This window comes from Phoca vitulina, unplaced genomic scaffold (assembly GCF_004348235.1).
Source record: "Phoca vitulina isolate PV1807 unplaced genomic scaffold, GSC_HSeal_1.0 scaffold22, whole genome shotgun sequence".
NCBI classification, from domain to species: domain Eukaryota; kingdom Metazoa; phylum Chordata; class Mammalia; order Carnivora; family Phocidae; genus Phoca; species Phoca vitulina.
In genome coordinates, this window is record NW_022589725.1 from 11,325,633 (window position 1) to 11,353,485 (window position 27,853).

The 27,853-nt window shown below is 40.5% G+C and overlaps 1 protein-coding gene and 1 pseudogene across 2 annotated transcripts in view; one reads left to right on the forward strand and one right to left on the reverse strand.

The window, feature by feature from the left end:
• The window catches only part of ASIP (agouti signaling protein), a 69,987-nt gene extending 42,913 nt beyond the window's left edge, over positions 1-27,074 (reverse strand). Inside the window, exons 1-2 of the mRNA XM_032419752.1 lie at positions 27,019-27,074; positions 12,337-12,415 (exon numbers count right to left, since the gene is read on the reverse strand). The gene's annotated coding sequence lies outside the window, so the exon portion shown is untranslated. The remainder of the gene's footprint in view (positions 1-12,336; positions 12,416-27,018) is intronic.
• LOC116641800 lies at positions 944-1,503 on the forward strand (annotated as a pseudogene). The gene has a single exon (XR_004301244.1). The product of XR_004301244.1 is annotated as a protein cornichon homolog 1-like (transcript).
• Positions 27,075-27,853: the final 779 nt, after the last annotated feature.

Below are 27,853 nucleotides of genomic sequence, written 5' to 3' on the forward strand. Positions count from 1 at the left end.
TCCCACTTACATCAATGGACAGGTCATCCAAACAGAAAATCAACAAGGAAACTTTGAATGACACATTGGACCAGATGGATCTAACAGATACATTCAGAACATTCCATCCTAAAATAACAGAATACACATTCTTTTCTCTCTCTTTTTTTCTTTTTTCTTTTTTAGAGAGTGGGGAGGGGCAGAGGAGAGAAAGAAAGAATCTTCAGCAGGCTCCATGCCCAGCACAGAGCCCAGTGCTGGGTTCAATCTCACAACCCTGAGATCATGACCTGAGCCGAAGTCAAGAGTCCACGGTTAACTGACTGAGTCACCCAGGTGCCCAAATACACATTCTTTTCAAGTGCACACAGAGCATCCTCCAGAACAGACCACATATTAAGCCACAAACTGTTTCAATAAATTCAAAAGGAGCAAAATCATACCATACATCTTTTCTGATCACAATGCTATGAAACTGGAAATCAACCACAAGAAAAAATATGGAAAGAGCACAAATACATGGATGTTAAATAACGTGCTACTAACTACCGACTACTGACTCTTGGTCAACCAAGAAATCAAAGAGGAAATAAAAAAGTATATGGAGGCCAATGAAAATGAGCACACAATGGTCAAAATCTTTGGGATGCAGCCAAGGCTGTTCTAAGGGGGAAGTTTATAGCAATACAGGCCTACCTCAAGAAAAATCTCAAATAAACAACCTAATCTTAAATCTAAAGGAGCTACAAAAAGAAGAACAAACAAAACCCCAAACGAGTAGAAGGAAGGAACTAATAAAGATTAGATCAGAAACAAATAAAATTAAAACTGAAACAATGACAGCAACAGAACAGATCAATGAAACCAGGAGCAGGTTCTTTGAAAAGATCAACAAACTTGAGAGGGCCCTGCGCCGCCTTTCTCCAGTGGCACCAGAGCCGCTGCCTGTCCCTCCTTCCCGGCCATGGCGTTCACGTTCGCGGCCTTCTGCTGCATGCTGGCACTGCTGCTCACTGCCGCGCTCATCTTCTTCACCATCTAGCACGTTATAGCATTTGATGAACTGAAGACTGATTACAGGAATCCTATAGACCAGTGTAATACCCTGAATCCTCTTGTACTTCCAGAGTACCTCATCCATGCTTTCTTCTGTGTCATGTTTCTTTGTGCAGCAGAGTGGCTTACACTGGGTCTCAATATGCCCCTCTTGGCATATCATATTTGGAGGTATATGAGTAGACCAGTGATGAGTGGACCAGAACTCTATGACCCTACGACCATCATGAATGCAGACATTTTAGCGTATTGTCAGAAAGAAGGCTGGTGCAAATTAGCTTTTTATCTTCTAGCATTTTTTTACTGCCTATACAGCATGATCTATGTTTTGGTGAGCTCTTAGAACAACACACAGAAGAATTGGTCCAAAGTGCATGCAAAAAGCCACCAAATGTAGGGATTCTATCCAGCAAGATCCTGTTTCCAAGAGTAGCCTATGGAATCTGATCTGTTACTTTAAAAAAATGACTCCTTATTTTTTAAATGTTTCCACATTTTTTGCTTGTGGAAAGACTGTTTCCATATGTTATACTTGGATAAAGAATTTCAGTGGAATTATGTATAAATTAATATAAAATGATTACCTCTGGTGTTGACAGGTTTGAACTTGCACTCCTTAAGGAACAGCCATAATCCCTTGAATGACTGCATTAATTATTGACTATCCTTAGTCCATCAGAAGCTTTTGTTATATATAGGAACTTGTAGGGCTCATTTTGGTTTTATTGAAATGCCATCTAATATAAATTAGCTGTAGATATCAGGTGCTTCTGATGAACTGAAAATATATATCTGACTTGTGGGAAACTTCATGGGTTTTCTCATTTATCATGTATGTGATTATATATGGACATATTTACAAAATGAGAAGAGTGGGATTTTTTTCCCTCCAACTTGAATATTATCCCTGTATATTGCATATGAATGAGAGATTTCCCATATTTCCATCAGAGTAATATACTTGCTTTAATTCTTAAGCATAAGTGAACATGATATAAAATTATATGCTGATTTACTTGTGAAGAAGGCATTTAAAGCTATTATAAATGTGTTTTAATTTGTAAGATATCACTTATAAAGAAATTGGTTATTATACTTAACTGTTCTAATCTGGTGGTAAGGGTATTCTTAAGAATTTTCAAGTACTTTAGATTTTCAAAACTGAATGAGAGAGAACATTGTATAACCGTCCTGCTGTTCCTTTAGTGCAATACAATAAAACTCTGAAAAAAAAAAGATCAACAAACTTGATAAGCCTCTAGCCAGACTCATCCAAAAAAATAAATAAATGAATGAATAAATAAATAAATAAATAAATTTAAAAAAGAAGAGAGGACTCAAATAAACAAAATCAGAAAAGAAAAAGGAGACATAACAACTGACACCACAGAAATACAAGAGATTATAAGAGAATATTATGAAAAATTATATCCCAACAAATTGGACAACCTAGAAGAAATAGGTAAATTCCTAGAAACATATAACCTCCCAAAACTGAATCGGGAAGAATAGAAAATTTGAACAGACAGATTACCAACAATGAAGTTGAATCAGTCATCAAAAAACTCTCAACAAACAAAAGACCAGGACAAGATGGCTTCACAGGTGAATTCTACCAAACACTTAAAGAGCACTTAATACCTATTCTTCTCAAACTATTCCAAAAAATAAAAGAAGAAAGAAAGCTTCCAAATTCATTCTACAAGGCCAGCATTACCCCGACCCCAAAACCAGATAAAAACACTACAAAAAAAAGAGAACTACAGGCCAGCATCCCTGATGAACACAGATGCGAAAATCCTCAACAAAATATTAGCAAACCGAATCCCACAATACGTTAAAAAAATCATTCACCACGATCAAGTGGGGTTTATTCCTGGGATACAAGCATGGTTCAATATTTGCAAATCAATCAGTGTGATAAATCACATCATCATGAGAAAGCATAGAAACCATATGCTCATTTCAATAGATGCAGAAAAAGCATCTGACAAAATAGAAAATTCATCATGATAACACCCTCAACAAAGTAGGTTTAGAGGGAACATACCTCAACATAATAAAGGCCATATATGAAAAACCCACAGCTAACATCATTCTCAATGGTGAAAAATTGGGAGCTTTTCCCCTCAGATCAGGACAAGGATGTCCACGCTCACCACTTCCTTTTTTTTCCCCAAAGATTTTTATTTATTTATTTGAGAGAGGGAAAGCACGAGCAGTGGGAGCGGGAGAGGGAGAGGGAGAAGCCGACTCTGCACTGAGCAGGGAGCCTGATGCAGGGCTCGATCCCAGGACCCTGGGGTCAAGACCTGAGCTGAAGGCAGATGTTTAACTGACCGAGCCACCCAGGCGTCCCTCACCACTTCTATTCAACATAGTACTGGAAGTCCTTGCCACAGCGATCACACACACAAAAAGGAATAAAAGGCATCCAAATTGGTAAGGAAGAAGTAAAACTTTCGCTATTTGCAGATGACTTGATACTCTATATAGAAAACCCTAAAGACTCTACCAAAAACTACTAGAACTGATAAATGAATTCAGTAAAGTTGAGGATACAAAATCAATGTACAGAAATCCATTGCATTTCTATACACTAATAATGAAGCAGAAGAAGAGAAATGAAGAAAACAATCCCGTTTACAATTGTATCAAAGAGAATGAAATACCTAAGAATAAATTTAACCAAGGAGGTGAAAGACCTGTCCTCTGAAAACTAAGAAATACTGATGAAACAAACTGAAGACAACACAAACAAATGGAAAGACATTCCATGCTCATGGATTTTAACAAATATTATTAAAATGTCTATACTACCCAAAGCAAAGTACAGACTTAATGCAATCCCTGTCAAAATACCAACAGCATTTTTCACAGAACTAGAACAAAGAATCCTAAAATTTGTATGGAAACACAAAAGACCCCAAATAGCCAAAGCAATCTTGAAAAAGAAAAACAAAACTGGAAGTATCATAATTTCAGGTTTCAAGTTATACTACAAAGCTGTACTAATTAAAACAGTATGGTACTGGCACAAAAACAGACACACAAGTCAATGGAACAGAATAGAGACCCCAGAAATAAACCTGTGATTGTGTGGCCAATTAATCTTTGACAAAGGAGGCAACAATGTGCAATGGGAAAAAGACAGCATCTTCAATAAATGGTATTGGGAAAATTGGACACCTACATGCAAAAGAATGAAACTGTACCACTTAAAAAAAAAAGATTTTATTTATTTATTTGAGAGAGAGAAAGCACAAGCACAACTGGGGTGGGGGGCAGAGAGAGAAGGAGAAGCAGATTCCCTGCTGAGCAGGGAGTCTGATGTGGGGCTCAGTCCCAGGACCCTGAAATCATGACCTGAGCCAAAAGCAGAAGCTTAACCAACTGAGCCACCCAGGTGCCCTGAAACTGTACCACTTTCTTACATCACATACAAAAATAAACTCAAAATGGATTAAGGACCTAAATGTGAGACCAGAAACCATAAAAATCCTAGAAGAAAGCACAGGGAGTAATTTCTCTGGCATTGGCCATAGCAACATTTTCTAACTATGTCTCCTGAGTCAAGGGAAACAGAAGGAAAAATAAAGTTGGGATTACATCAAAATAAAAAGTTTCTGCACAGTGAAGGAAACAATCTTGTTAGACTAAAAGGCAACCTACAGAATGGGAGATATTTGCAAATGAAATATCTGATAAAGGGTTAGTATCCAAAGTATATAACTTATAAAACTCAAAACACAAAACACAAATAATCCAATTTAAAAATAGGCAGGAGACATAAACAGACATTTCTCCAAGGAAGACATACAGATGGCCAAAAGACACATGAAAAGATGCTCAACATCACTCATCATCAAGGAAATGCAAATCAAAACTACAATAGGGTGAAAAAAAACTATAATGAGATATTACCTCTACCTGTCAGAATGGCTAAAATAAAAAAAACACAAGAAACAGCACGTGTTGGAGAGGATATGGAGAATAAGGAACTCTCATGCACTGTTAGTGGGAATACAAACTGCAGTAGCCACTCTAAACAGTATAGAGGTTCTTCAAAAAGTTAAAAATAAAATTATCCTATGATCCAGTAATCACACTATTGAGTATTTACCCAAGAAATACAAAAGCACTAATTCAGTGGGATACATGAACCCCTGTGTTTATTGCAGCATTATTTACAATAGCCAAATTATGGAAGCAGTTTAAGTGTCCATCAATAGAAGAATGGATAAAGAAGATGTGATACACACACACACACACACACACACACACAGAGGAATATAATTCAGCCATAAAAAATAATAAAATCTTGCCATTTGAAACAACTTGGATGGAGGCAGAATATAATGCTAAGCAAAAAAGTCAGTGAGAGAAAGAGAAATACCATATGATTTCACTCATATGTGGAATTTATGAAACAAAACAAACTAGCAAAGAAGAAAAGTGACACAGAGAGAGAAACCAAGAAACAGACTCTTAACTATAGAGAACAAACCGATGGTTACCAGAAGGGAGGTGGGATTGGGATGGATGGGTGAAATAGGTGATGGGGATTAAAGAGTATACTTATTATGATGGACACTGCGTCATATACAGAATTGTTGAATCACTACATGTACACCTGAAACAAATATAACACTTATGTTAACTATACTGCAATTAAAATTAAAAACTTAATAAAAAATAAAAATTAAAAAACTGGACATTAAAACATGCCAATCATATAACTATAATAAATATAAAATAATAAGGAATCAATCCAATGAATGATATGCCAGACCTCTACACAGAACTATGAAACTATGAAACATTATAAAAAAATGTTAAAAAGATTTCAATGAATGGAGGACTATACCATATTCACGGGTAGGAAATTTTAATATTGTAAAGATTCCCATGTTGATGTATAGATTTGATACAATCCCAATAAAAATCCCAGGAGGGCTTTTTTTTTTTTTTTCTGGTGGAATTTGAAAAGTTATTCTAAAATTTATGTGGAAACACAGAAGTTTAAGAATAGTCAATACAATTTTGGGGAACACCAGAAAAGAAGTTTTTCTATCATGTATAATAATTGTAACAGTATGGAATTGGCACAAAGACAGACTAACAGACAAATAGAAAAGAATGAATATTCCAGAACCAGATTCACATATAAACAAATGGTTAATTATAAAAGTAAGGAATTAACAGTCTTTTCAGTACATGATGCTGGGTCAATTGGATATCTATAAAGAAAAAAAAAAGGAAATTTCACATCATGCCATACCCCAAAATTATTCCAGGTGGACAGCACTGTCAGACTATATTGCCATTAGCCACAATTAATTAATTTAATTAAAAGTGAATAAAATTTAAAATTCAGTGCATCAGACATACTAGCCACATTTCAAGTGCTCAAGAGCCATATGGGGCTAGTAGCTACCACACTGGACAGCACAGCTACAGAACAGTTCCATCATTGCAGAATGTTCTATTGGACAGCACTGTTCTAGAAGTCATAAGAGAATATCTTCATGAATTTAGATAAGAAAAAATGTCCTAAACAGAATTTTTTAAAAAAAGATGTTAACTATAAAAGAAAAGCTTGAATAATTGGACCTCATTAAAATTAGGAACTCCTGGAGTGCCTGGGTGGCTCGGTCCATTAAGCGTCCGCCTTCGGCTCAGGTCATGATCTCCGGGTCCTGGGATCCAGCCCAGCATCAGGCTCCCTGCTCAGTGGGGAGCCTGCTTCTCTCTCTCTCCTTTTGCCCCTCCCCACCCCTCATTCTTTTCTCTCTCAAATAAATAAATAAAATCTTTAAAAAAAATTAGGAACTCCTTTTCAACAAATAACACTATAGAGAGTGAAAATACAAGACACAGAATGGGATAAGAGCCAGGACTAGGGTGAAGCAAGTGAAGTACTTGGCTTGGACACAAATTTTTAAGGGGATGCCCAAAACTCGGTAATCAAGACAAGTGAGATGTTAATGCAATATTTTTAAAAATCATAATTAATGCAAAAAACTGCCATGATAAACAAAATATCAAAATTTTAAATAAAGATAAGTATCAGTATTTCTGATGTTTTCTTTTGCCTCAAGCCCCAATATGACTTGACAACATTATGGGAAATGATATTTGCAACATGTACACAACAAGTATCTATAATATTTAAAGAACTCTTATAGACCGATAAGAATGTCAAACAATCCAACAGAAGAAACAGGCTCAAGACTTGAATGATATTTCATAAAACAAGATATCCAAATGGCCAATAAATATACTAAAAGATACTCAACTTTGTTAGTCATCAAGAAAATTAAAATTAAAAACAAAAGCATTCCACAATGGCTAAATGTAAAAGACAATACCAACTGTTGATGAAGATGTAGAAGAAATAGAAGTCTCAGACATGACTGGTGGGAGTGTAAAATGCTTTTGGACTTTGGAAAACTGGCAGTGGCTATTAAAGCAAAACTTAACATATGTTCTGTGACTCAGCAATTCCACTTCTAGATAACTCAATAGAAATGTACTCATATATTCATCAAAAAGCTGTTCAAGAATGTTCTTGGTAGCACTGTTCATAATAGTCCTCAACTGGAAATCTAACCATCCACCAATAAGGAAATGGATAAACACACTATGGCATATTAATTCATGAAATACTATACAACATTGAGAATAAACAAAATATGACTACATAAAGTAACATAAAGAAATCTTACAAATCAATATTAAACAAAAGAAGTCACACATTAAAAAAGTACATACACATATATATAAAGCCCCTCAAACAAGCAAAACTTAAACATGGTGTTAGAAGTCAGTTAGAGGTTACCCTCGGAAAGGAAGGGACTTACAGGACCTAAGGGGGCTTTGTGTGCTGGTAATGTCCTATTTCTATTTATTTTTTTAAAGATTCATCCATCTATCTTAGAGAGGGAAGGGGAGAGAGTGTGCACATGGGTATGTGCTGGGGGTGGGGCAGAAGGAGAGAAGCAGACTCCCCGCTAACCAAGGAGCACCAAGCCCAACATGGGGGCTCAGTCTCACAACCCCGAGACCACAACCTGAGCCAAAATCAAGAGTCGGATGCCCAACCAACTCAGCCACCGGGTGCCCCATGTCCTATTTCTATATCTAGGTTTTGGTTTCCTGAGTGTGTTCACATGGTGGAGACTTTTTTGTTCAATAAAAACAGAAAAATTTTCAATGAAAACTTTACTTAAAAGAAAATAAAAGTATTTCCAGACCATTCAGGAGCTCAGGGAAGAGGGAGATGAGGATTTTAAAAATTAAGCAATGAAATGATAAAGTCAGCTACCACAACATTCTTTCTCTGACCCGGCTCTCTCTACCCCAGCTAAGGCAGTTACTTTTGGTTGTCCTCTTATCCACAAGCATCCTTGCAAGTAGAGGAAACTAGTCTACTTTTTCCCATTGGATGCTCAGGAGGATGGCAGCCCTGAGCAGGCCAATGACTAGATTAAAGCCTCACAGTCAGTTAGGGGTAGATGTGGTACCAAAAACTGGTCCCCTAATATCTGCTCCTGAGCTTTGTGAACCAGGACCTGCTACTCCTGTGAGCCAGGCCACCTGACCACTCTGAGGCTAGGCTCTAAGCCATGAATGCCTTCACTAGGGTCCAGGGAGTTTTTCTCTGTGTCCTTAATTTATAGTGATGGCAAAGATGGGGATGGCCTCCTAATTTATTCCAGTTGAACAGACTTAAAGCAGACATAAAGCAGATATCCAGTCAGTTATCACTGCATACACTTCCCTGGAAGCAAATGTCAAGTGGTGCAGCTACAGAACATAAGGAGAAAATTTGAAATAACCACTTTTCTCCCTTCTCAAAGCCCAATTACTGACTATTAAATGAGGCCTGATGGCACTTGAGAACAGAATAAACCTAAGGAAGAGTAAAACACTTAACACCCGTCTGCCTCGACTATTTCTAAACAAGTGAATAGGGTTACACTTCTCATCTTTTCATCTTTTAAACAAGATTCAAATTGTGATTTAGAATGTTTTGAATGTAGTACTTTTGCTTCAAGCTAATTCTTTTTTAAAAACACCCGAATATAAAAAAAAGAATCTGTAAGCAAAGTTTTGAGGAACAGATGGAGACAGAATTGGTGGCTGCCTAGCAGGCAATTTATGGCTGAAACCTGCCTTGGGGAGGCCATTAGGGGGGCTTATGGAACTCTCCACCCTCTCCCATGCCCCCATTTTTCTTCTTTCACCTCAAGATAGCTGCTTATGAACAACACACAGACTTCTAAGAGGTAGAGGGACTACTTTGGTCCCCAGACCCAGCTACACAGGTATTTAAGTTGGATAACTCTAACTTTACAGTTCTTTCCAATTTCCTCCCTAAAATCTGAATAAATCTTCCCTATCCAACTGAAGTCAGTTTTCTCTCAAATCATAATCTATTTCTTTGTGTATATTTTCCTCTCTGAATTGTATTCTTTTTTTATTTCAATCAAAGATGACACCTTGGGCCCTTCCCCTCACCCCCCATCTGATCTTTTTGGTTCCTATTTTCTATTTCTCTTTTATAAGAACTCTTCTCTCTTTTGGACTAGTGTTGTGGCTCTGGTTCTTTACGTCTTTTGCCCAACTCTGAACATCTGGCTTTGCTTCCCGGTGCCGGGCTGTAACGGCACTTTTGTTAGAATGCTTACCTATATGCAGAAGTGCTTGGAATAAAGAAACATTCATGGTAAAACCAAGAGATGGCAAGTTTTATGTTATTTTAACTTTTGAAATTCCTCTAGACAGTCTTGAAGAACTAGAAACAGCTCTTTTTCTAGAAAGATTGCTTTCTAACCCAGGGCCACTTACACAAAATGGGGGTTATTGCACTCGACAGTAAAAGAGCCAATTAAAAGTAATTGTCTCAATCTGGGTTATACATTTCCTTATATTGTTGAATTTTCAGAGCTCCAAAGCAACAGAATTCCGTATGTGGTTTCCTAGGCCACAGGTTTGCCTTTCAAAGCCTCAACCTGACAGATACTGAAACCAAATACTTCAACCTACAATTTACTTCTTTTGAGGTAAGGGTCGATCTCCTTTCTACATCTGCCTGACAGGATGTTTCAGTGACCAAATCAAAAGGCTATAGTGGGCCCCCCCCCCAATTCCTGGTAATTACCTTTGCATGGGGCCTTTCTGCTGAGGATTGTGCCCAAAGTGTCCCGATCCTTAATGAGATCCCCACGGTTTAAGCTGAAGAGACACAGACATGCTCCTTACCTTCAATGTGAGTCAGAGTCTTTTCCCTTATTTTCAGAGCAGTTTGGTGAAAGGAACTATTTCATTCTCAGGGCTCAGCTTGGTTGGGAGATTTGTAACTTCATGCTTCCAGGGTATCGTTCCATTACTCCCTGGACTTGCTCTTTATTTTGTCCATGTTTTCAGCTCATTGCAACATGGCTGCTCCCTCCATGAAGGTTCTTCTTTCCTACATGTATCTCAATAGAGCTCCAAGTTCTGACGCAGTAAAGGGTAGAGACCTGAAGCCTTCTCTTCTCTGGTACCATCTCACCTACCTGTCTACAAGGCATGGTGGTGGCCAGCTGCTTTTACAATAATTTAGGTGCTTAGATATTTAGAAAAATTCTGCACCCAAATAAGAAACTGTGATTCTGAAACTCCAATCAGTGAAATGTGCCAGGCAAAAATCATCTAGGCACCAAGGGCTTGGGAAAATTTTTACTATAGAAGAAACAAACAAACAAAAAATAGAAGAAGATGAAAAGGAGGAAGGAAGGAGAAGGAGGAAGGAGGAAGGAGGAGGAGGAGGAAAAGAAATTGAGTCCACAGATATACTAAGCATAGATATCGTACTATACCAAAACACCCATTGAGAAAGAGAAAGAGATTTCTTCTTCCCACACTGGGCTTACCTCTCACTATACAGGGCCCTGTCCCAGGAGTCGTCAGTAGCAGCTCTCTGTGGTCAATAACAGATAATTCCAGATCAAAAGAAGGGTTCTGAAATCAAGATGTTGTTTTTAGATCAATGACTCTCCAAGTGAATCCAGGGACCTCTGGTGGGTCTGCAAAGATTCTTCCAATCGTTTTGTGGGCTGGGTCAAAATGCAAGGCGTAGAAGTGTGCTGGATGTTTTTTTTCTTTTTTCCCTTTGAAACATAATTTCCACTGTGGATTTCAATCAAAACTTAAAAGCACCAAAACAAGCATGTTTAAAGGGAGCTACAAATAATTGACAGGATTTCAGCAAAAACACCTCAAAAATGTTTTCTTTTGTTTGTTTGCTGGCTTATTTATTTAAGCTACTAAATGGGTAAGACTCTTTTGTCCCGCTCAAGTAGTCTAAGGACTAAAGCTCTTTTAAGACTCACCAGTCCAGATAAAAAGGTGAACCTTGCAAAGCACATCTTTTCCAGGGGAGGAAAGTCAGGTCCTTTCGTCCCTGTTTCCCATTTCCCAGTGTCATTTACTTCCTGGTCCTCTCTCAGCACTGCTTTTTAGTTCAATGCCCACATCCCTGAAGTCAGAAGCAGCCACTGCCAGGAAGAACCTTTTTCTGCGGCCACAGTTGTCTTTACTCAGGTCTCTCTTCCAGGGAGCAGGAGCTCAGGTGTGGGGTGAAAAGGATGTCAACTGAGGCTGTAGCTTAAGATGATCTGTATTTCCTCATCTTAGCCCCACAGCAAAAGTTAACCCCAATAGAGCCTGGACTGCTGGAGAGGACTTTTTGAGTTACCTAATGACCCAGTTATTAGCCATAAAGCATGACAAAGCTACCATGCCATGAGATAAAATTTAGTACTTATGGATAGGTCTGCCTTTCCTTCTCTAACAGAGCAACGCACACATTCAGCTATTTGTTGGACCAATTTGCACAGCCATAATTTCTTAGAAGGATTTCAAAACAGGCTGACTACCCCATAGGTAAATGGTGTGGAAGCTGTAAATTGGAATGGACTTGGAGACCTCTAATTGGATTTTGCTGAAGTATGTGCAATATTATTTACCTATCTGGATAATTCCTTCATGTGTACAAAGTGCTCTCTGATAATTCAGATGCCACCCTGAATTACCTAGATTCTGTTAGCCCTCTTAATCCTTTGGTGCAGACCCACCCAAGAATAAAGGAAATGATGTTCTTCCCACCATGCTTGATAAGGTGAAAACAACTTGTTCACTCTTTCAGTGTGATCGGGAAAAAAAAAAGAAAGAAAGAAAGAAAGAAAGAAAGAGAGAAAGAAAAAGAAAAAGGAGAAAAACAATCCCAACATCTGGATGGAATTTATTACATACCTCTCTGGGACCCCCTGGCTCTTGAATGTTTCGGCTAATGACTCTCTCTTCCAAAGTCGCAGAGGCTCAATGACTCAGCCTGCCAGAGAATGATACTGTGCTGCCAGTTACTACAAGTTTATTTAAATAGGTTGTCAAGATGCTGTAGCTGTGACCAAATCCCTGGCAGGGGGAGGTGGGGCAGCACATGCCATGTGAGCATGCTCACATATTTCTGTATGGATATCCAGTGGGAGGAGTATTTGCCACTTCTGGAGAACTGGACGTTCTCTACTATATAGTGTGATGTCCCAGCCCTAGAATATGACTCATGCAGGTAAAGGCCACAAACATGTTCATGTCTTGAGCAGTAGATCTATGTTTGATTCCAGTTATGGCTAATGTTTCTGGATTTCTAGGGTAAAGCAGAAAGAGGACCAAAATGTTAGAAGACCTGGTTTCAGTTCTGCCACTTACAAGCCTTGGGATTTTAAGCTAATTTATCTGCTTTCTCTGAGCTTCTGCTTCTTTATCAGTAATGTGGGTAAATATCCTCAGTGGAGGTACTGGGGAATGAATTGAGATAATGGTATGTAACGTGATGGTGGGGCTCAATGCACATGAACAGCATATGAACCTGGGGGAGTACATTATGGCAAAGGAGAACTCTGCCTTGAAAAAGGAAGACCCCACAGTTATAATGGGAACCAAGGAAGGAGTCCAATGACTGCCAAATACTCCTGTCTTTTAATGCAACTTTTCGGAGGATATTTGCTCCTAAGGCAGAATGGAAAAGGTACTAAACAGGAAGTTAGGAAACTGGTGTTCTAGTCCTGATTCTGGTAACAGAGCTAGATAAATTTGGGCAAGTCATTTAGTCTCTTTGCGTCTGTTTCCTCACCTATATAATTGTGATATTCATACTTTCCTTTTCCAAAGCATAGTATAATTGTGAAGCTTAAATAAGATGGGGTCTATACAAGAAAATATAAAACATATAAAAATAAAAATACAACTTGTATTAGTCAAAAACTTCAAAAGAATCCCGTCAACCCAGCAGTGTCTAATATGCTGTGGCAAGCTTGTCTGAAACTTAATTTAATCCTATTTTTGTGGCTGACCAGAATATAACTGGCAATGCCTTCACTGAACTCACCCAAATAGCCAGTCCCTTGGGTTCTGAGTGTAGTCCTTGAAGGGCAATGAGAAATTATACTAGGAGATGAACAAAGACTTGGCTGCAGCTTTTCTAAGTCTCCCATGAGTGCATGTTTGAAGTTGTTTTTTTTTTTTTTTTAAAGATTTTTTATTTATTTATTTGAGAAAGAGAGAATGAGAGACAGAGAGCACGAGCAGGAAGAGGGTCAGAGGGAGAAGCAGACCCCCTGCTGAGCAGGGAGCCCGATGTGGGACTCGATCCTGGGACTCCAGGATCATGACCTGAGCTGAAGGCAGTCGCTTAACCAACTGAGCCACCCAGGCGCCCGCATATTTGAAGTTTTTAAGCCATGTCTCTGACGGCTAGTATTGAGGGGCATGTTTGGAGCCTAATGGCTTCAGGAGATGTTCTCTGCTCTGACCTTAAAATATAGTGGAGCAAGGGCGCCTGGGTGGCTCAGTCGTTAAGCGTCTGCCTTCCGCTCAGGTCATGATCCCAGGGTCCTGGGATCGAGCCCCGCATTGAGCCCCGCATCGGGCTCCCTGCTTGGCAGGAAGCCTGCTTCTCCCTCCCCCACTCCCTCCTGCTTGTGTTCCCTCTCTCGCTCTGTCTCTCTCTGTCAAATAAATAAATAAAATCTTTAAAAAATATGTATATAGTGGAGCAAGTCAGGAGATTTGGCAGGCAGGGAAGGGATCAACCTTGCAACTTTGAGAAGCTTAAGACAAAGTCCTACCCTCAAATCACTCATCACCCAGAACCTTGTAAACACTGACTTTCAACAGCAACCCAGAAGGAGAATGGTCCTGTTTATCAGATTTTTTGTTTCCCTTCCCATCCAAGAAAATATTTATAGAAGAAAGTTAGGAAAACCTAATGTTTGTCTTATTTTTTGCTTCTGCTTTTTCTTCCACGACCCAGCATATTGCAGATCTGCCCTGGGTGAAGAGATTATGGGAGAGGCTTATGGAGCAGGCTATCAATTCTAAGGCACTGAAGGTCTATCCCTTTCTTGTATCAAAGGGCTGCCTGGAATGTTCCTCTCATTTATAGGTCAGCCTGGGCACTAAAGCAAAGGCATCTGCCCCAAACTCTTCTGCATGCACATGGGGACATGTGGACATAGATCTTTGCCCACAAATGCTGCTTTTTGCATGGAGTCACTGAAGCTGTGTGTTGGGTGGGGAGCAGGGAGGTAGTGGGTGGACAGTGAGAATTAGGATTCAACCTTTCCTCAGGTGCCCTGGTCTTGGTCTGCAAAGGAAAAGACACTGCTAGCTACCCCAGTTCCAAGCATGCAGCATCTCCTCCCCAGTTTGTCCATAAATAATTCCTGCTCACATATCAGGAAGGATAGGAACCCACTGGAACCAACACAGCCCTCACATTTAAAGTCCTAAGCAGATCCAAATCCAGGCTCGCCACACTGGGTCCATGTAGTCTACCCTTGTAGAAGGGGTTAGCATGAATTTCTTTTTAATACTTGCGGATTCTCCTTCAGGAGCAGCTTGGAAAAATCTAAGACCCCCTCTTAGACAACCTGAATCTATTTAGATACATGGTAAGCAAGCTGCTTCTTAAATATTTTTAAGATGTGGGATATGTCCGTTCATCAGAGACAAGAGCAAATAGGGACAGTTTCCATTTGGGGGGCATCTGGTCTGGAGGCTTTTAGGGAATCCTGATGTTCTAGGCAGTAGTAGTCCCAATCTTCTATCCTTTATTATTTGAACTTCCACCAGTCTGGGCCTGAGGAGAGTCCGAGTGGGCCAGAAGTTCAAGGACAGGAGGCCCCTTGGCAGGAGGGCTATACTTTTGAGTTCAGGGCTGCTGGGATTAGGGTAGGTGCCTCCCCTTTACCCAAAATCTTGTCCCCTGGCTGGGCCCCCTTCCTCTAGTTTTTCAAGCCCCGTGATCTTTACGGCAAAGCAAACCATATGGTTTTGATTCTGGCTTCTGACTTACTAAGAGCATTTCATGTCTCTCTGGTGGCAGGAAGCCCTCTGGCCTCTTTAAGTAGCTGCTCAGGCATTTAAGAGAGGATGCCAGTTCTTTTGGACTCTCTCACCAGCTGGGCATAAAAGCCCAGTGGAGGGTGACATGCAGTGTGGAGGAGGGGTGCCCAGAATGGCTGTAGGGGTGGGGAGACATTCCTGGGATTCAAAGAGGTGGACTCCAATTTAGCCACCTTTGGGTGTCTGTCTAGGGAACTGACTTTCCCCCCAGATTTCCATCTGAGTCTTCTGATGAGATGACCCTCCCTAGAGATGTGAGAGCAGGACCTAGTGCTTCTGGAAAAGATAGGGAAGTATTGTCTGACATAAGGGACCACACAAAGATTCTAATCCCACAAATTGGTGCTTCAGTTAGCAAAACAGCTGCAGCCAGATTAACTTCGGATGAGCTTCCATGGGGGTCAGTGGAAGAAAATTCTGTGATTTGAGTGGTAAGGAAGGTGAAGGTTAGGGGAAGTTAATCACTTCTCAGAAGTGATCAAAGATACTCTTTTTTTTTTTTTTTAAAGATTTTATTTATTTATTTGAGAGAGAGAGAATGAGAGACAGAGAGCATGAGAGGGAGGAGGGTCAGAGGGAGAAGCAGACTCCCCGCCGAGCGGGGAGCCCGATGCGGGACTCGATCCCGGGACTCCAGGATCATGACCTGAGCCGAAGGCAGTCGCCTAACCAACTGAGCCACCCAGGCGCCCGATCAAAGATACTCTTATGTGAAAGGGGTGAGGGGATGGTGACAGGCTAAGAAAAACTCAGAAGTAACATTTTGTTTATTTATATAATGTTTTATAGTTATTAGTCTTTTGGTCTTGTTTCTGGACCTTTCCACTTGGAATGCTTTTTAAAGCCGGTCCCCATAGAGTTATCTCCTTTTTTTTTTTTTTTTTTGATTTAGCAAAGACTTCAAGCATCTCCTATATTTTGTTAGTTATCTCCTTCTTGTCCTCCAGATTTCAATGTCTCCTCCTCAGAGAGGGCTTACCTAACCAACCTCTCTCAGGTGATCCCTACTTCACTCCCTATCATATGAATTATTTCCTTCCTAAAACTCATCATTATTTGATATTACAGACATACCCCATTTTATTGTGCTTCACTTTGTTGTGCTTTGCAGATATTACATTTTTTACAAGTTGAAGATTTGTGGCAACCCTGCATTGAGCAAGTTTATTGGTGCCATTTTTCCAACAGCATTTGCTTACTTTGTGACTCTGTGTCACATTTTTGGTAATTCTCACAATATTTCAAACTTTTTCATTATTATTATATTTGTTATGGTGATCTGTGTTCAGTGATCTTTGCTGTTGTAATTGTTTTGAGGTGCCACCAACCGTGCTCATACAAGATGGCAAGCTTAATTGGTAAATGTGTGTGTTCTGACTGTTCCACCAACAGGCTGTTCCCTCATCTCTTTTCCTCTCCTCAGGCCTCCGTATTCTGTGAGATACAACAATATGGAAATTGGGCCAATTAATAACCCTACAGTGGCCTCTAAGTGCTCAAGTGGAAGGAAGGATCGCATGTGTCTCACTTGAAATCAAAAGCTAGAAATGATTTAGCTTAGTGAGAAAGGCACATCAAAAGCTGAGATAGGGGGTGCCTGGGTGGCTCAGTCAGTTAAGTGTCTGCCTTAGGCTCAGGTCATGACCTTGGGGTCCTGGGATCGAGCCAGCTTCTGGCTCTCAGCTCAGCGGTGAGTCTGCTTCTCCCTCTCCCTCTCCCTCTGTGATCTCTCTTGCTTTAACTCTCTCTCAAATAAATAAATAAAATCTTAAAAAAAAAAAAAAACCTGAGATAGGCCAAAAGCTAGATCTCTTGCATCAAACAGTTAGCCAAGTTGTGAGTACAAAGGAAAAGTTCTTGAAGGAAATTAAAAGTGCTATTTCAGTGAACACACAAATGATACAAAAGCAAAGCAGCCTTATCGTTGATATGGAGACCATTTTAGTGGTCTGGATAGAAGATCAAACCAACTACAACATTCCCTTAATCCAAAATCTAATCCACAGCAAGGCTCTAACACTCTTCAATTCTCTGAAGGCTGAGAAAGGTGAGGAAGCTGCAGAAGAAAAGTTCAAAGCAAGTAGTGGTTTGTTCAAAAGGTTTAAGGAAAACAGGTGTCTTCATAACATGAAAGTGCAGGGTGAAGCAGTGAGTGATGATGTAGAAGCTGAAGGAAGTTATCCACAAGATCTGGCTAAGATAATTCATGAAGGTGGCTACAGTAAACAACAGATTTTAGATGAAATGGCCTTATATTGGAAGAAGATGCCATCTAGGATTTTCATAGTAGAGAGAAGAAGTTAATGCCTGGCTTCAAAGCTTCAAAGGACAGGCTGACTTTTGTGCTAGAGGCTGCAGCTGGTGACTTTAAGTTGAAGCCAGTGCTCACTGACCATTCTAAAAATCCTGGGGCCCTTAAGAATTATGCTAAATTGGTACACCTGGGTGGCTCAGTCAGTTAAGCATCTGCCTTCAGCTCAGGTCATGATCCCAGGGTCCTGGGATCGAGTCCCGCTGAGCAGGGAGCGTGCTTCTCCCTCTGCCTGCTGCTCTGCCTACTTGTGCTCTCTCTCTCTCTCTCTCTGTGTCAAGTAAATAAAATAAAATCTTAAAAAAAAACCCAATTATGCTAAATTTACTCTGTCTGTGCTCTATGAATGGAACAACAAACCTGGATGACAGCACATCTATTTACAAGATTTATTGAATATTTATTTTATTTTTTTAAGATTTACTTATTTATTTATTTGTCAGAGAGAGCGAGAGAGCACAAGCAGGGGGAGCAGCAGGGAGAGGGAGAAGTAGGCTCCCTGCTGAGCAAGGAGCCTGATGCGGGACTCGATCCCAGGACCCTGGGATCATGACCTGAGCCGAAGGCAGACGCTTAACCAAGTGAGCCACCCAGGCATCCCAATTTATTGAATATTTAAAGCCCACCATTGAGACCTACTGCTCAGAAAAAAGATTTCTTTCAAAATATTATTGCTCATTGACAAGACACCTACCTGATCACCCAGGAGCTCTGATGGAGATATACAAGATTAATGTTGTTTTCATGCCTGCTAACACAGCATCCTTCTGCAGCCCATGGATCAAGGAGTAATTTTGACTTTCAAGTCTTATTATTTAAAAAATACATTTCATAAGACTGTAACTGCTATAGATAGTGATTCCTCTGCTCTGATAGATCTGGGCAAATTAATAACCTTCTGGAAAGGATTAACCATTTTAGATGCCATTAGGAACATTTGTGATTCATGGGAAGAGGTCACAATATCAACATTAACAGGGCTTTGAAAGAAGTTGGCTCCAACCCTCAGGGTTTGAGGGGTTCAAGACTTCAGTGGAGGAAGTAACTGCAGATGTGGTGGAAATAGAAAAAGAATAAGAAGTGGAGCTGAAAGGGGCGCCTGGGTGGCTCAGTTGTTAAGCGTCTGCCTTCGGCTCAGGTCATGATCCCAGTGTGGGATCGAGCCCCGCATCGGGCTCCCTGCTCTGCGGGAAGCCTGCTTCTCCCTCTCCCACTCCCCCTGCTTGTGTCCCCTCTCTTACTATGTCTCTCTCTGTCAAATAAATAAAATCTTTAAAAAAAAAAAAAAAAAAAGAAGTGGAGCTGAAGGTGTGACTGAATTGCTGCAATCCTGTGATAAAACTTACATGGATGAGGAGTTGCTTCTTACAGATGAGTAAAGAAAGAGGTTACTTGAGATGGAAACTACTCCTGGTGAAGATGATCTGAAGATTGTTGAAATGACAACAAAGAACTTAGAATATCACATGAACTTGGTTAATAAAGCAGTGGCAGGGTTTGAGAGGATTGACTCCGATTTTGAAAGAAGTTCTACTGTGAGTAAAATGCTATCAAAAAGCACTGCATGCTACAGAGAAATTGTGAAAGGAAGAATCAATTATTTTGGCAAACTTCGTTGTTGTCTTATTTTAAGAAATGGCCACAATCACCCCAACCTTCAGGAACCACCACCCTGATCAGTTAGCAGCCATCAACATCAAGGCAAGACCCTCCACCAGCAAAAAGATCAGGACTAACCGAAAGCTCACATGATGGTTAGCATTCTTTTAGCAACAAAATGTCTTTTAATTACTGTATGTACATGTTTTTTTAGATATAACACACACTTAATAGACTACAGTATAGTTATGTTACACTATGGTTGAAACCAAAAAATTCATTTGACTTACTCTGAGATACTCATTTATCATGGTAGACTGGAACCAAACCTTCAATATCCCCATGGTATGCCTGTATCTTGTTTGTTTACTTGTTTTGGTTTGAGTTATACAACCATAATGTAAGCTCCATGAAAATATCCCATCTATCTTGTTCACTGCTGCATCTTCAGTGCCTAGAATAGTGCCTGCAGAGCAGCGGATCTTTAATCAATATGTGCCGAACAATAATATATGAATAAATGAGTGGAGTGTAAGGACTGGGAGAGCTAGCCAAGGAAAGCTAAGTAGAATTGGAATGGTATGCATATGGCTAGAAAGAACAGAAATGATCAGGAGAGGAAGTTGGGACCAGTAACCAATCTTCTGAGAAGGGGAAATAGAAAGTAAAAATAAAAGAAAAACCATATTTTGTCTGATACCTTCCAGCTTTCATCATAGTCAACAAACCTTTGGTAAGTACTTCCTGTGTACTAAGAGCTACGGATACAAAGGTGAATGAACTAATAGGTTGAAGAGGAGGGGGAGAGGCTCTTCTTTGAATTTTCAAGCCATTTCCTTGAATTCACCACCTGATACGGAGACACAGAAGAAACAGCTACATGAAAATGGGGCAGAGTTTATCAGGAGTGTTATGGAATTCAGTAAGGGGAACATTCAGGGGAAACTACAGAGGAGATGGCATATGATTTGGGCCTTGAAGATAAGTAAAGAATTCATCAGGCAGAAAGAAAAAGGGTATTCCAGACAAGGAAACAGCACGAGCAAAGGTGTGGAGGTGTGAAAGTACTTGTTATGCCTGGAAAACAGCAGGCAGACCAAATTGTTCCCTGAGATGAGAACAGAGTGTACATGGTAAAATGGCTAGAGATAAGGCTAGAAACATGGATGAAATGGTGAAGGGCTGGTCTTATTATGGGCCATGCTAAAGAATATGGATTTAGTCATATCAGAACAACCCAGATTCTGTAGTGATCTTACGTGACCCCTGATGAGTGGTGGTGTGTTAGCAAGTTCTCTCCATCTATGACAAAAATTAATCAAAGGATTCTTGGCTTGATGCCCAGAGGTCTCAATGCACCTCACCGGTGTAGCCTCAATACAGTCCAGCTGAGGGTCTGGGAGAAGTGCTAGGGCAGGATATTGGGCCCCCAACTCTGACCAAAGGTCAGGGTGATATGGTTTTGTCCCACCAAGGGTCTCACACACAGCTAGGCCCAGGCTACTCCCCACCTCCCTCGAACTATAAGGGCTCCAGGTAGCTAAGGCAGGGGTAGCTGTCAATGGACAGACTAGGGTGAGATAAGCAAGACATGCATCAAAGGTATAAGATTTAAGGGGATGTTGGGGTGCCTGGCTGGCTCAGTTGGTGGAACACGTGACTTTTGATCTCAGGGTTATGAGCTTGAGCCCCACATTGGGTGTAGAGATTACTTAAAAATAAAAAAATCTTTAAAATTTAAGGGGGTGCCAAAAATCTTAGTAATCAAAATAATAATATTTAAATGAATTATTAAGATAAAAATTTATGCAAAAGAAATCAATGATCAGGGAGGCTCTCTTCTATTATTCCATTATCCAGCTCATTATTCAAGGTTTAGATGTGATCTTGGGGTAATTCTTTCATGGGTTCTTCAAACTCTTTCCTCAGATCAGGAAATGAGAAGGCCTAAACCAGACCACCTCCCAGGAATTGGAACCTAGTAGTACCAGCGCGGCCCTCCCCAGTTAATCCGGGACATAGCAGAAGATGGCAGAGCCATTTGCTGCTTACTTCCAACCTGAAACACTCCTCAGTGGCTGGTATGGTATCAGTATGGATCTCCACCACCGGTTTGGCCTACTACCTCTTCCTGGAGATGCCCCACACTCTGGCAACAAGGTATGAGATAGGCTGTTTTCAGTGTTTGACGGGCTAACCTGCTTGAGGAATTAATGGTCTTATTCTCTGTGATATCAGCCAATTTTTTCTTTGTGAAAGAATGAATCATTCCTACCTTTCTCTACACTTCCCACCCCAAAAGAGTGACCAGGGCCTTTTGTTCTGGAGATCAGGACTTTTCTCACCTCCAGAAAACAAACAAACAAACAAACAAATTCAACAGGCTTTTGTTTTTGAAATCAGCCTAGAGTCTCAGAGGTGACAAAGCTGTTTTTACTGAGAGAAGGAGGTGCTTTTAGGATTAGAGGAGGGCAGAGGAGAGAGAATCTCGGGAGCTTGGCTCTGGAGGGAATGGTGCTAAAGGGTATGGCAGTCTTCTTGTACAGCCAGGTCCTGCTCCCACTCTCCAACAGGTCCCTGGCATGACAGAACCTTGAATGGGGAGGACCGAGTGCTCAGGGAGGTGAGCAAAGGCACTGCTCTTTGGGAGCCTCGGCAGAAGTCTCTATGCCCCAGCTAGACTTAGAGGAAAGGTCCTAGAATAGACAATTGTCCTGGGCAAAGAGTTTCAAGGGTGGCAGGCACTGATTACAGAGTTTCCCCAAATACCCATAAGCCCCTGAAAAAGGACTAAGGTTGGATTTTATATCCATTGGTGGATGGGAGCAAAGGATATTTAATCTAGAAAACTAAAGAAATGTGACCCGTATATCATGGAACAAAGCTTTACCTGTTAACAGTGTTTAACACCAGCCTTTACCCCTTCCTTTAAAGTATTTAGGTTTCTTCGTTCAAAGAAACCTCCAATTTGATTTGTTAACCTGCCTCTCAGGAGTTGGAAGCTGGAAGTATTCCAGGATATGTGTGTATGGGTGTGCATGCTGCTCTATGAAAATGCCTATTCCGGTCTGGTCCCTCTCTTACCAATTCAATGGGAGCCTGAGTCAAAGGTAGACTTGACGAAGGACATCCCCTGGAAGTGGGAGGAAAGGTTGCTGGGTAGAGTGGCACACAAGATTGAGATTGCTCAGGACTGGGGCTCCCCAGGCTCAGCTGTGAAACCCATCTGCAAGTCTGCACTGCCCCCAGGTGACCACACCAGAGCTCTGCCCCCCACTTGGTTTGGGGAGAAGGATATCTGAGGTATGTGTGACTCTTCCAGCTCTTTGGCGACCCAGTAGTGTGGAGACAAGGGGAGAAGCCAAGAGATCTGTAATCACCAAATTGGGCACTGAAATGTCTAAGAAATGTCTTTTTGCAATGTCACTATGTAATTTTGGCACAATATAGTCAGAAAAATCAATTCAGTTCACTAGCTAAAATGCTCAGGGATTTGGGGCAAGAGAACATCAGGTGACTGAGGTTTAGCTAAAATAATTTTTCTGTTTCTACTATTAAAGATTTTTTTTTAGTTTTTTTTTAAATTTTAAATTTTAAATTTTATTTTATTATGTTAATCACCATACATTACATCATTAGTTTTTGATGCAGTGTTCCATGATTCATTGTTTGCGTATAACACCCAGTGCTCCATTCAATACATGCCTTCCTTAATACCCATCACCAGGCTAACGCATCCCCCCAGCCCCTCCCCTCCAGAACCCTCAGTTTGTTTCTCAGAGTCCATCGTCTCTCATGGTTCGTCTCCCCCTCTGATTTCCCCCCCTTCATTTTTCCCTTCCTACTATCTTCTTTTTTTATTTTTTTGACATTTTGACATTTATTTTAATGTATTATTTGTTTCAGAGGTACAGGTCTGTGATTCATCAGTCTTAACACAATTCACAGAGATCACCATGGCACATACCCTCCCCAATGTCTATCACCCAGCCACCCCGTCCCTCCCACCCCCCACCGCTCTGGCAACCCTCAGTTTGTTTCCTAAGATTAAGAATTCCTCATATCATGAGATCATATGATACATGTCTTTCTCTGATTGACTTACTTTGCTTAACATAATACCCTCTAGTTTATTAAAGATATTTTTTAAACCTACGAATACCTTTCTGATATTCAATCATTCAAACAATTATTGGGGACTTACTTTATGCTATGCACTATACTAGAAATGGAGGATATAAAGACATTGTCTCTGTCTGCAAAGAGCTTACGGTTCAGGAAAAGAGACATATAAGTATAACGTAATTATAAGAAATCGTAAATAACAATAATAAATGAGGTCTGTGCCTCGATAGAGGTATATATAGATATGTAAGCACCTAATGGACCAGGGGATGGGACTAATCAGGGAAGGCTTCCTTCCTGGAAGAAGTGATGTCTGAGCTGAATCTTAAATGATGAATAGTATTATCTATGTGGGGACAGGGGGTTGATAACAAAAGGAGACCACATTTAAGACAGAAAGGCCAGCAGTAGCAAAGATGATGATGAGGGAAACAAAGGTAGGGGTAGGAGGGGCCCTAAGGGTCAGAGAAGCAGACAGGAAGGGCCTTACACATATTAGATCAATGAGCCTGGATCAAATCCTGTAGTGTTGCTGAAGGGTTTTAAATAGGGGATACATATGGTCAGATTTAATTTTACAAATATACGAGCAGAGGTATGGAGGGGAGATTGACGGAACACACCTGGAGACAAGGAGACCAGAGAAAATAATCTAACTTAAAGCAGAACCATATAGGAGAAAGAAAAATAAGCACCTGAATTAGTGAGTTTGGGGAGGAAACAACAGATCTAAGGGCCTTGGATGCAAGGGGATGAAGCAAAGGAAAAATTAAGGAAGGCTCTCCAGTATCTAGCTCAGGTGACTGTGTGGCTGATGGTATTACCAATTAGATGCTAAATTCCAAAGGAAGAGCAGGGCTTAGTGAGGAAGGAATTGAGTTCTGTTTGCTCTAATGTATCTCTGGGATACACTGAAATAGAGATATCTGGGAATCTGTTAGAAATAAAAGCTAAAGTTTTTGGGAGAGATAATAAGCTAGACATGCGGATTTTGGGTGTTACTTACATAACGATCATAATTAAAACCAGGGGAACAGATGAAATTGCCCAAGGAGAACAGGAATAAAGAAAAGGACAGAGATCCCAGGACTAAACTCTGGGCAAGGAAACCTTTGGTAGTATTGTCTTACATTTTTCTGCGGCTTTGGAGTTTACTAACTGCTTTCGTATCTATACCTTACTCAGTTCTCATCTGGGGAGTTCTGTAAAGCAACTGGTAAAGTCAGGGGTGATTGTGATGATGCCAAGGCTGTAACAGATTCAATCCATTGGATGGGCAGGATGTGGGACCAGCACTTCCCCCGACACTGTCACAGAGGAAATTCCCAGCTATTGACTCGAAGCTCTGGGTTAACATGACAGAGTAGGATCCTAAAGGGACTTGAAACTCTTGCCTAGACTCCTGGTTAGGAACAGAGCTGGCCTGTGACTCTGAGTTAGAAAGGCTGTGGAGGGACAGTGGCAGAGCTGACAGAAGCTCTGCAGGTAGCTTGTCTCCAGAAGCAGAGGTAGTCTGTCTGCTTCTATGTGTCCTAAAGGCAGCAGTCCACCAGCCCCAGCTGAGGAAGGGCTGCAAGCTATGGGAGAGGAACATTTATATCATATCAGTTCACTTGTCATAAAAAGAATATAATCCTAGGAAAGAAAATGAATAAAGCAGTGTTGTTAAATTCTAAATAGCTACTGTTGTCAGATGAAAAAAAAAACCCCAAAAAACTCAAGGTCTGAGGTCTATTTTTTTGGTTGAAAAGGAGATTAGTAAGTGTTAGATTATGTTCATGACATAATGGGCCCAAATGAGAATTTCTTCCACATGTAATTCAGGCTTGAAAGAGGACTGCAAAGGGAATTACTTTCTCATGATATGACTCTTTGTTATTTTATGCTTGTCCATTTACCACCTAAAATCTGGTCCTGTATAAGTCAATGTCATCTCATGTACTATCCTATCACTGGTACATGCCCTAAACTTTTGGAAACAAGGTTTTGATGCATGAGAGTAAATCAGGCATGGGATGTGGGAGATAAAACTGGGGCTATTAGACACTAGAAGTAAATCAACAAAACCAAGTAGAGAATCTTCAAAGGCCAACTTCACTTCCTTTACAAGTTTGTATAAACCCTTTTACAACATTTTATAAATTTTGTAAAATTTATTTTTGCATCATCTCTGGCACCTAGGATAGGATGGCATCCATAATAGATGCTCAATAGATACCTGAGCTGACTGACTGAACAAAATGGTATTATTAGAACAAAATGGTATTATTAGGACAAATTGTGCAAAGAGGACCCTAGGAGCCCAAGAGGAAGACAGGTTTTCTGAAAGGTACTCCCTTATCTCCCACCTCCAACCAATATAGGCTCAGCCTAAAGTCTAAGCAAGGTATGGAAATGCCATAAACCAGCAATGTAGAATCGGTTCTAAGGACTGAACCTTGAAAAGAATAATTCTTTCTCCTCTTTTGAACTTGGAGACCTGGCTTTTGATAAATAACTTTCTTTACTCTTGCAGTGGTCTTGTCCCATTTTCAAGTGGTGAAATAACTTCAAAGTAGGTTCCCTCTCATAATGAAGTGTTCCAGGTGTGTCTTGCATTTAAATCATCAAGGAACACTCCTTATCTGCCATACATAAGAAACTGGTACCCTAAGTTTGTATCCATTCAAGTATATTTTCTTGATTTTGCACAGATAACATGAGTGATGGATAGATAAAATCTGTAACTACTCTTTATAAAATAAAATACCTGAGTCTTTCGAAGTCAGTTTAGGAAATTCAAGGCCATCCTAAGAGAAAGGTGAAAATACCATCATTAGACACTCAGCTCTGAGGAAGTCCACCTTAAAGTTATTAGGCCTGTAGACAGAGATGAAACTGACAAACCTTGCATACTTTGTCCTAGTCTGGAGCAGGGAATTTACTCTTCTTCTGAGAAGGGACTTTAGGTGCCAAAGGAAAACAAAGATTGAAAATAAACCCCTCTCCGAAAGGGTATAAACCAGCTATGGAAAAGATTTCAGAAATCTGGCCAATGAATCTTTCTGCCCACCCTAGTTTAGTGCTAAGGCTCTGTGCCCAGGTACTAACAAAGAACCAACTTCTGTGGCTAGAATTATTTATTTGACTCCCCTTCTCATTGTGGATCATTGATGGCAATATCTAAACAACCAATTGGTCCCTCTTTGTTCCTCTCATGCATTAATCAGTGCATTCCCAAATTTTTATTTTTAACCCAAGTTAAACATAATAAGGAACCTTACTGCTGCCAAATGCCACCCCAAATCTCAAAGTTAGACATAAGAGATTTGGAGGTTGTCTATTGTTTTGGAGAATTCCTGCCAAGTTCCTTGCAGAAAAATAGGTTGACCCCATTAGTAAATCATGTCATCACCATTGGCCCATTTTCTTTCCAATTTTGGTGATGAAATCCTTCTATCAGCAGAGTAGAGTTAAATTGTCAGATTCCTGAAGCAATTCTCCTTTGGACTTACCTGTAGAAATTGCTAAGTGGTAAGGGTCAGTGAACTCAGAGACCAAGCTTTGGTTTGGTGACTTTGGTAGCCCGACCAAAGCTATCCCCGTCTTCCCACTCCTTTTTATGCAACCCTGAGCTGCAAATAACCTCAAGCTGTGGTGCCACCCCTCAAACCACTTTATCTGGCCTCCCAGATCTTCAGCACTCTCAGAGCTAAGGGGCCTCTATATTCCCCTGCTCCATGGCTTCCTCTGCCTCAAGGATCTCTACCTCCCAGGGTGTTACAACTCAGCAAGGGTTTCCCTGGTGTGAGTTATTTTGCTTTAAGGCTACTTTTCTATCACATTTCTAATATGGAAGCAGCCTGAAATTAAAATGCACAAAACTTAATTTTGGACACCAAAAGGATTTGGTGCAATTGAATTTCAGGCATTGTCTGGGTCTCCCTGAAGTTGAGCCTGCTGTGTAGGGGCTTCTTGTGCATGGCTTTGGAGCAGTTTGATAATTTGAAACATCACTTAGCCATGACAGATCCCTGGTACAGCCAGAATCCAACAGATTCCTTCCTTTCATCCCTTCCCCTTCCCCTCCCTCCCTCCTTTCCTTCCTTCCTTCCTTTCTTTCCTTCTTTCTTTCTTGTAAGGTCTATGACCAACATAGGGCTTCAAGCCACGACCCCAAGATCAAGAGTTGCATGCTCTACCGACTGAGCCAGCCAGGTGCCCCCAATAGATTTCTTAATTAGGACTTCATCCAGTGCCATTCTCCAAGTTGAATCAATACCACTTACTAGCTATGTGACCTTAACAAGTTATTTAACCTCTTTGCACCTCAGCTTTCCCAGATGTAAA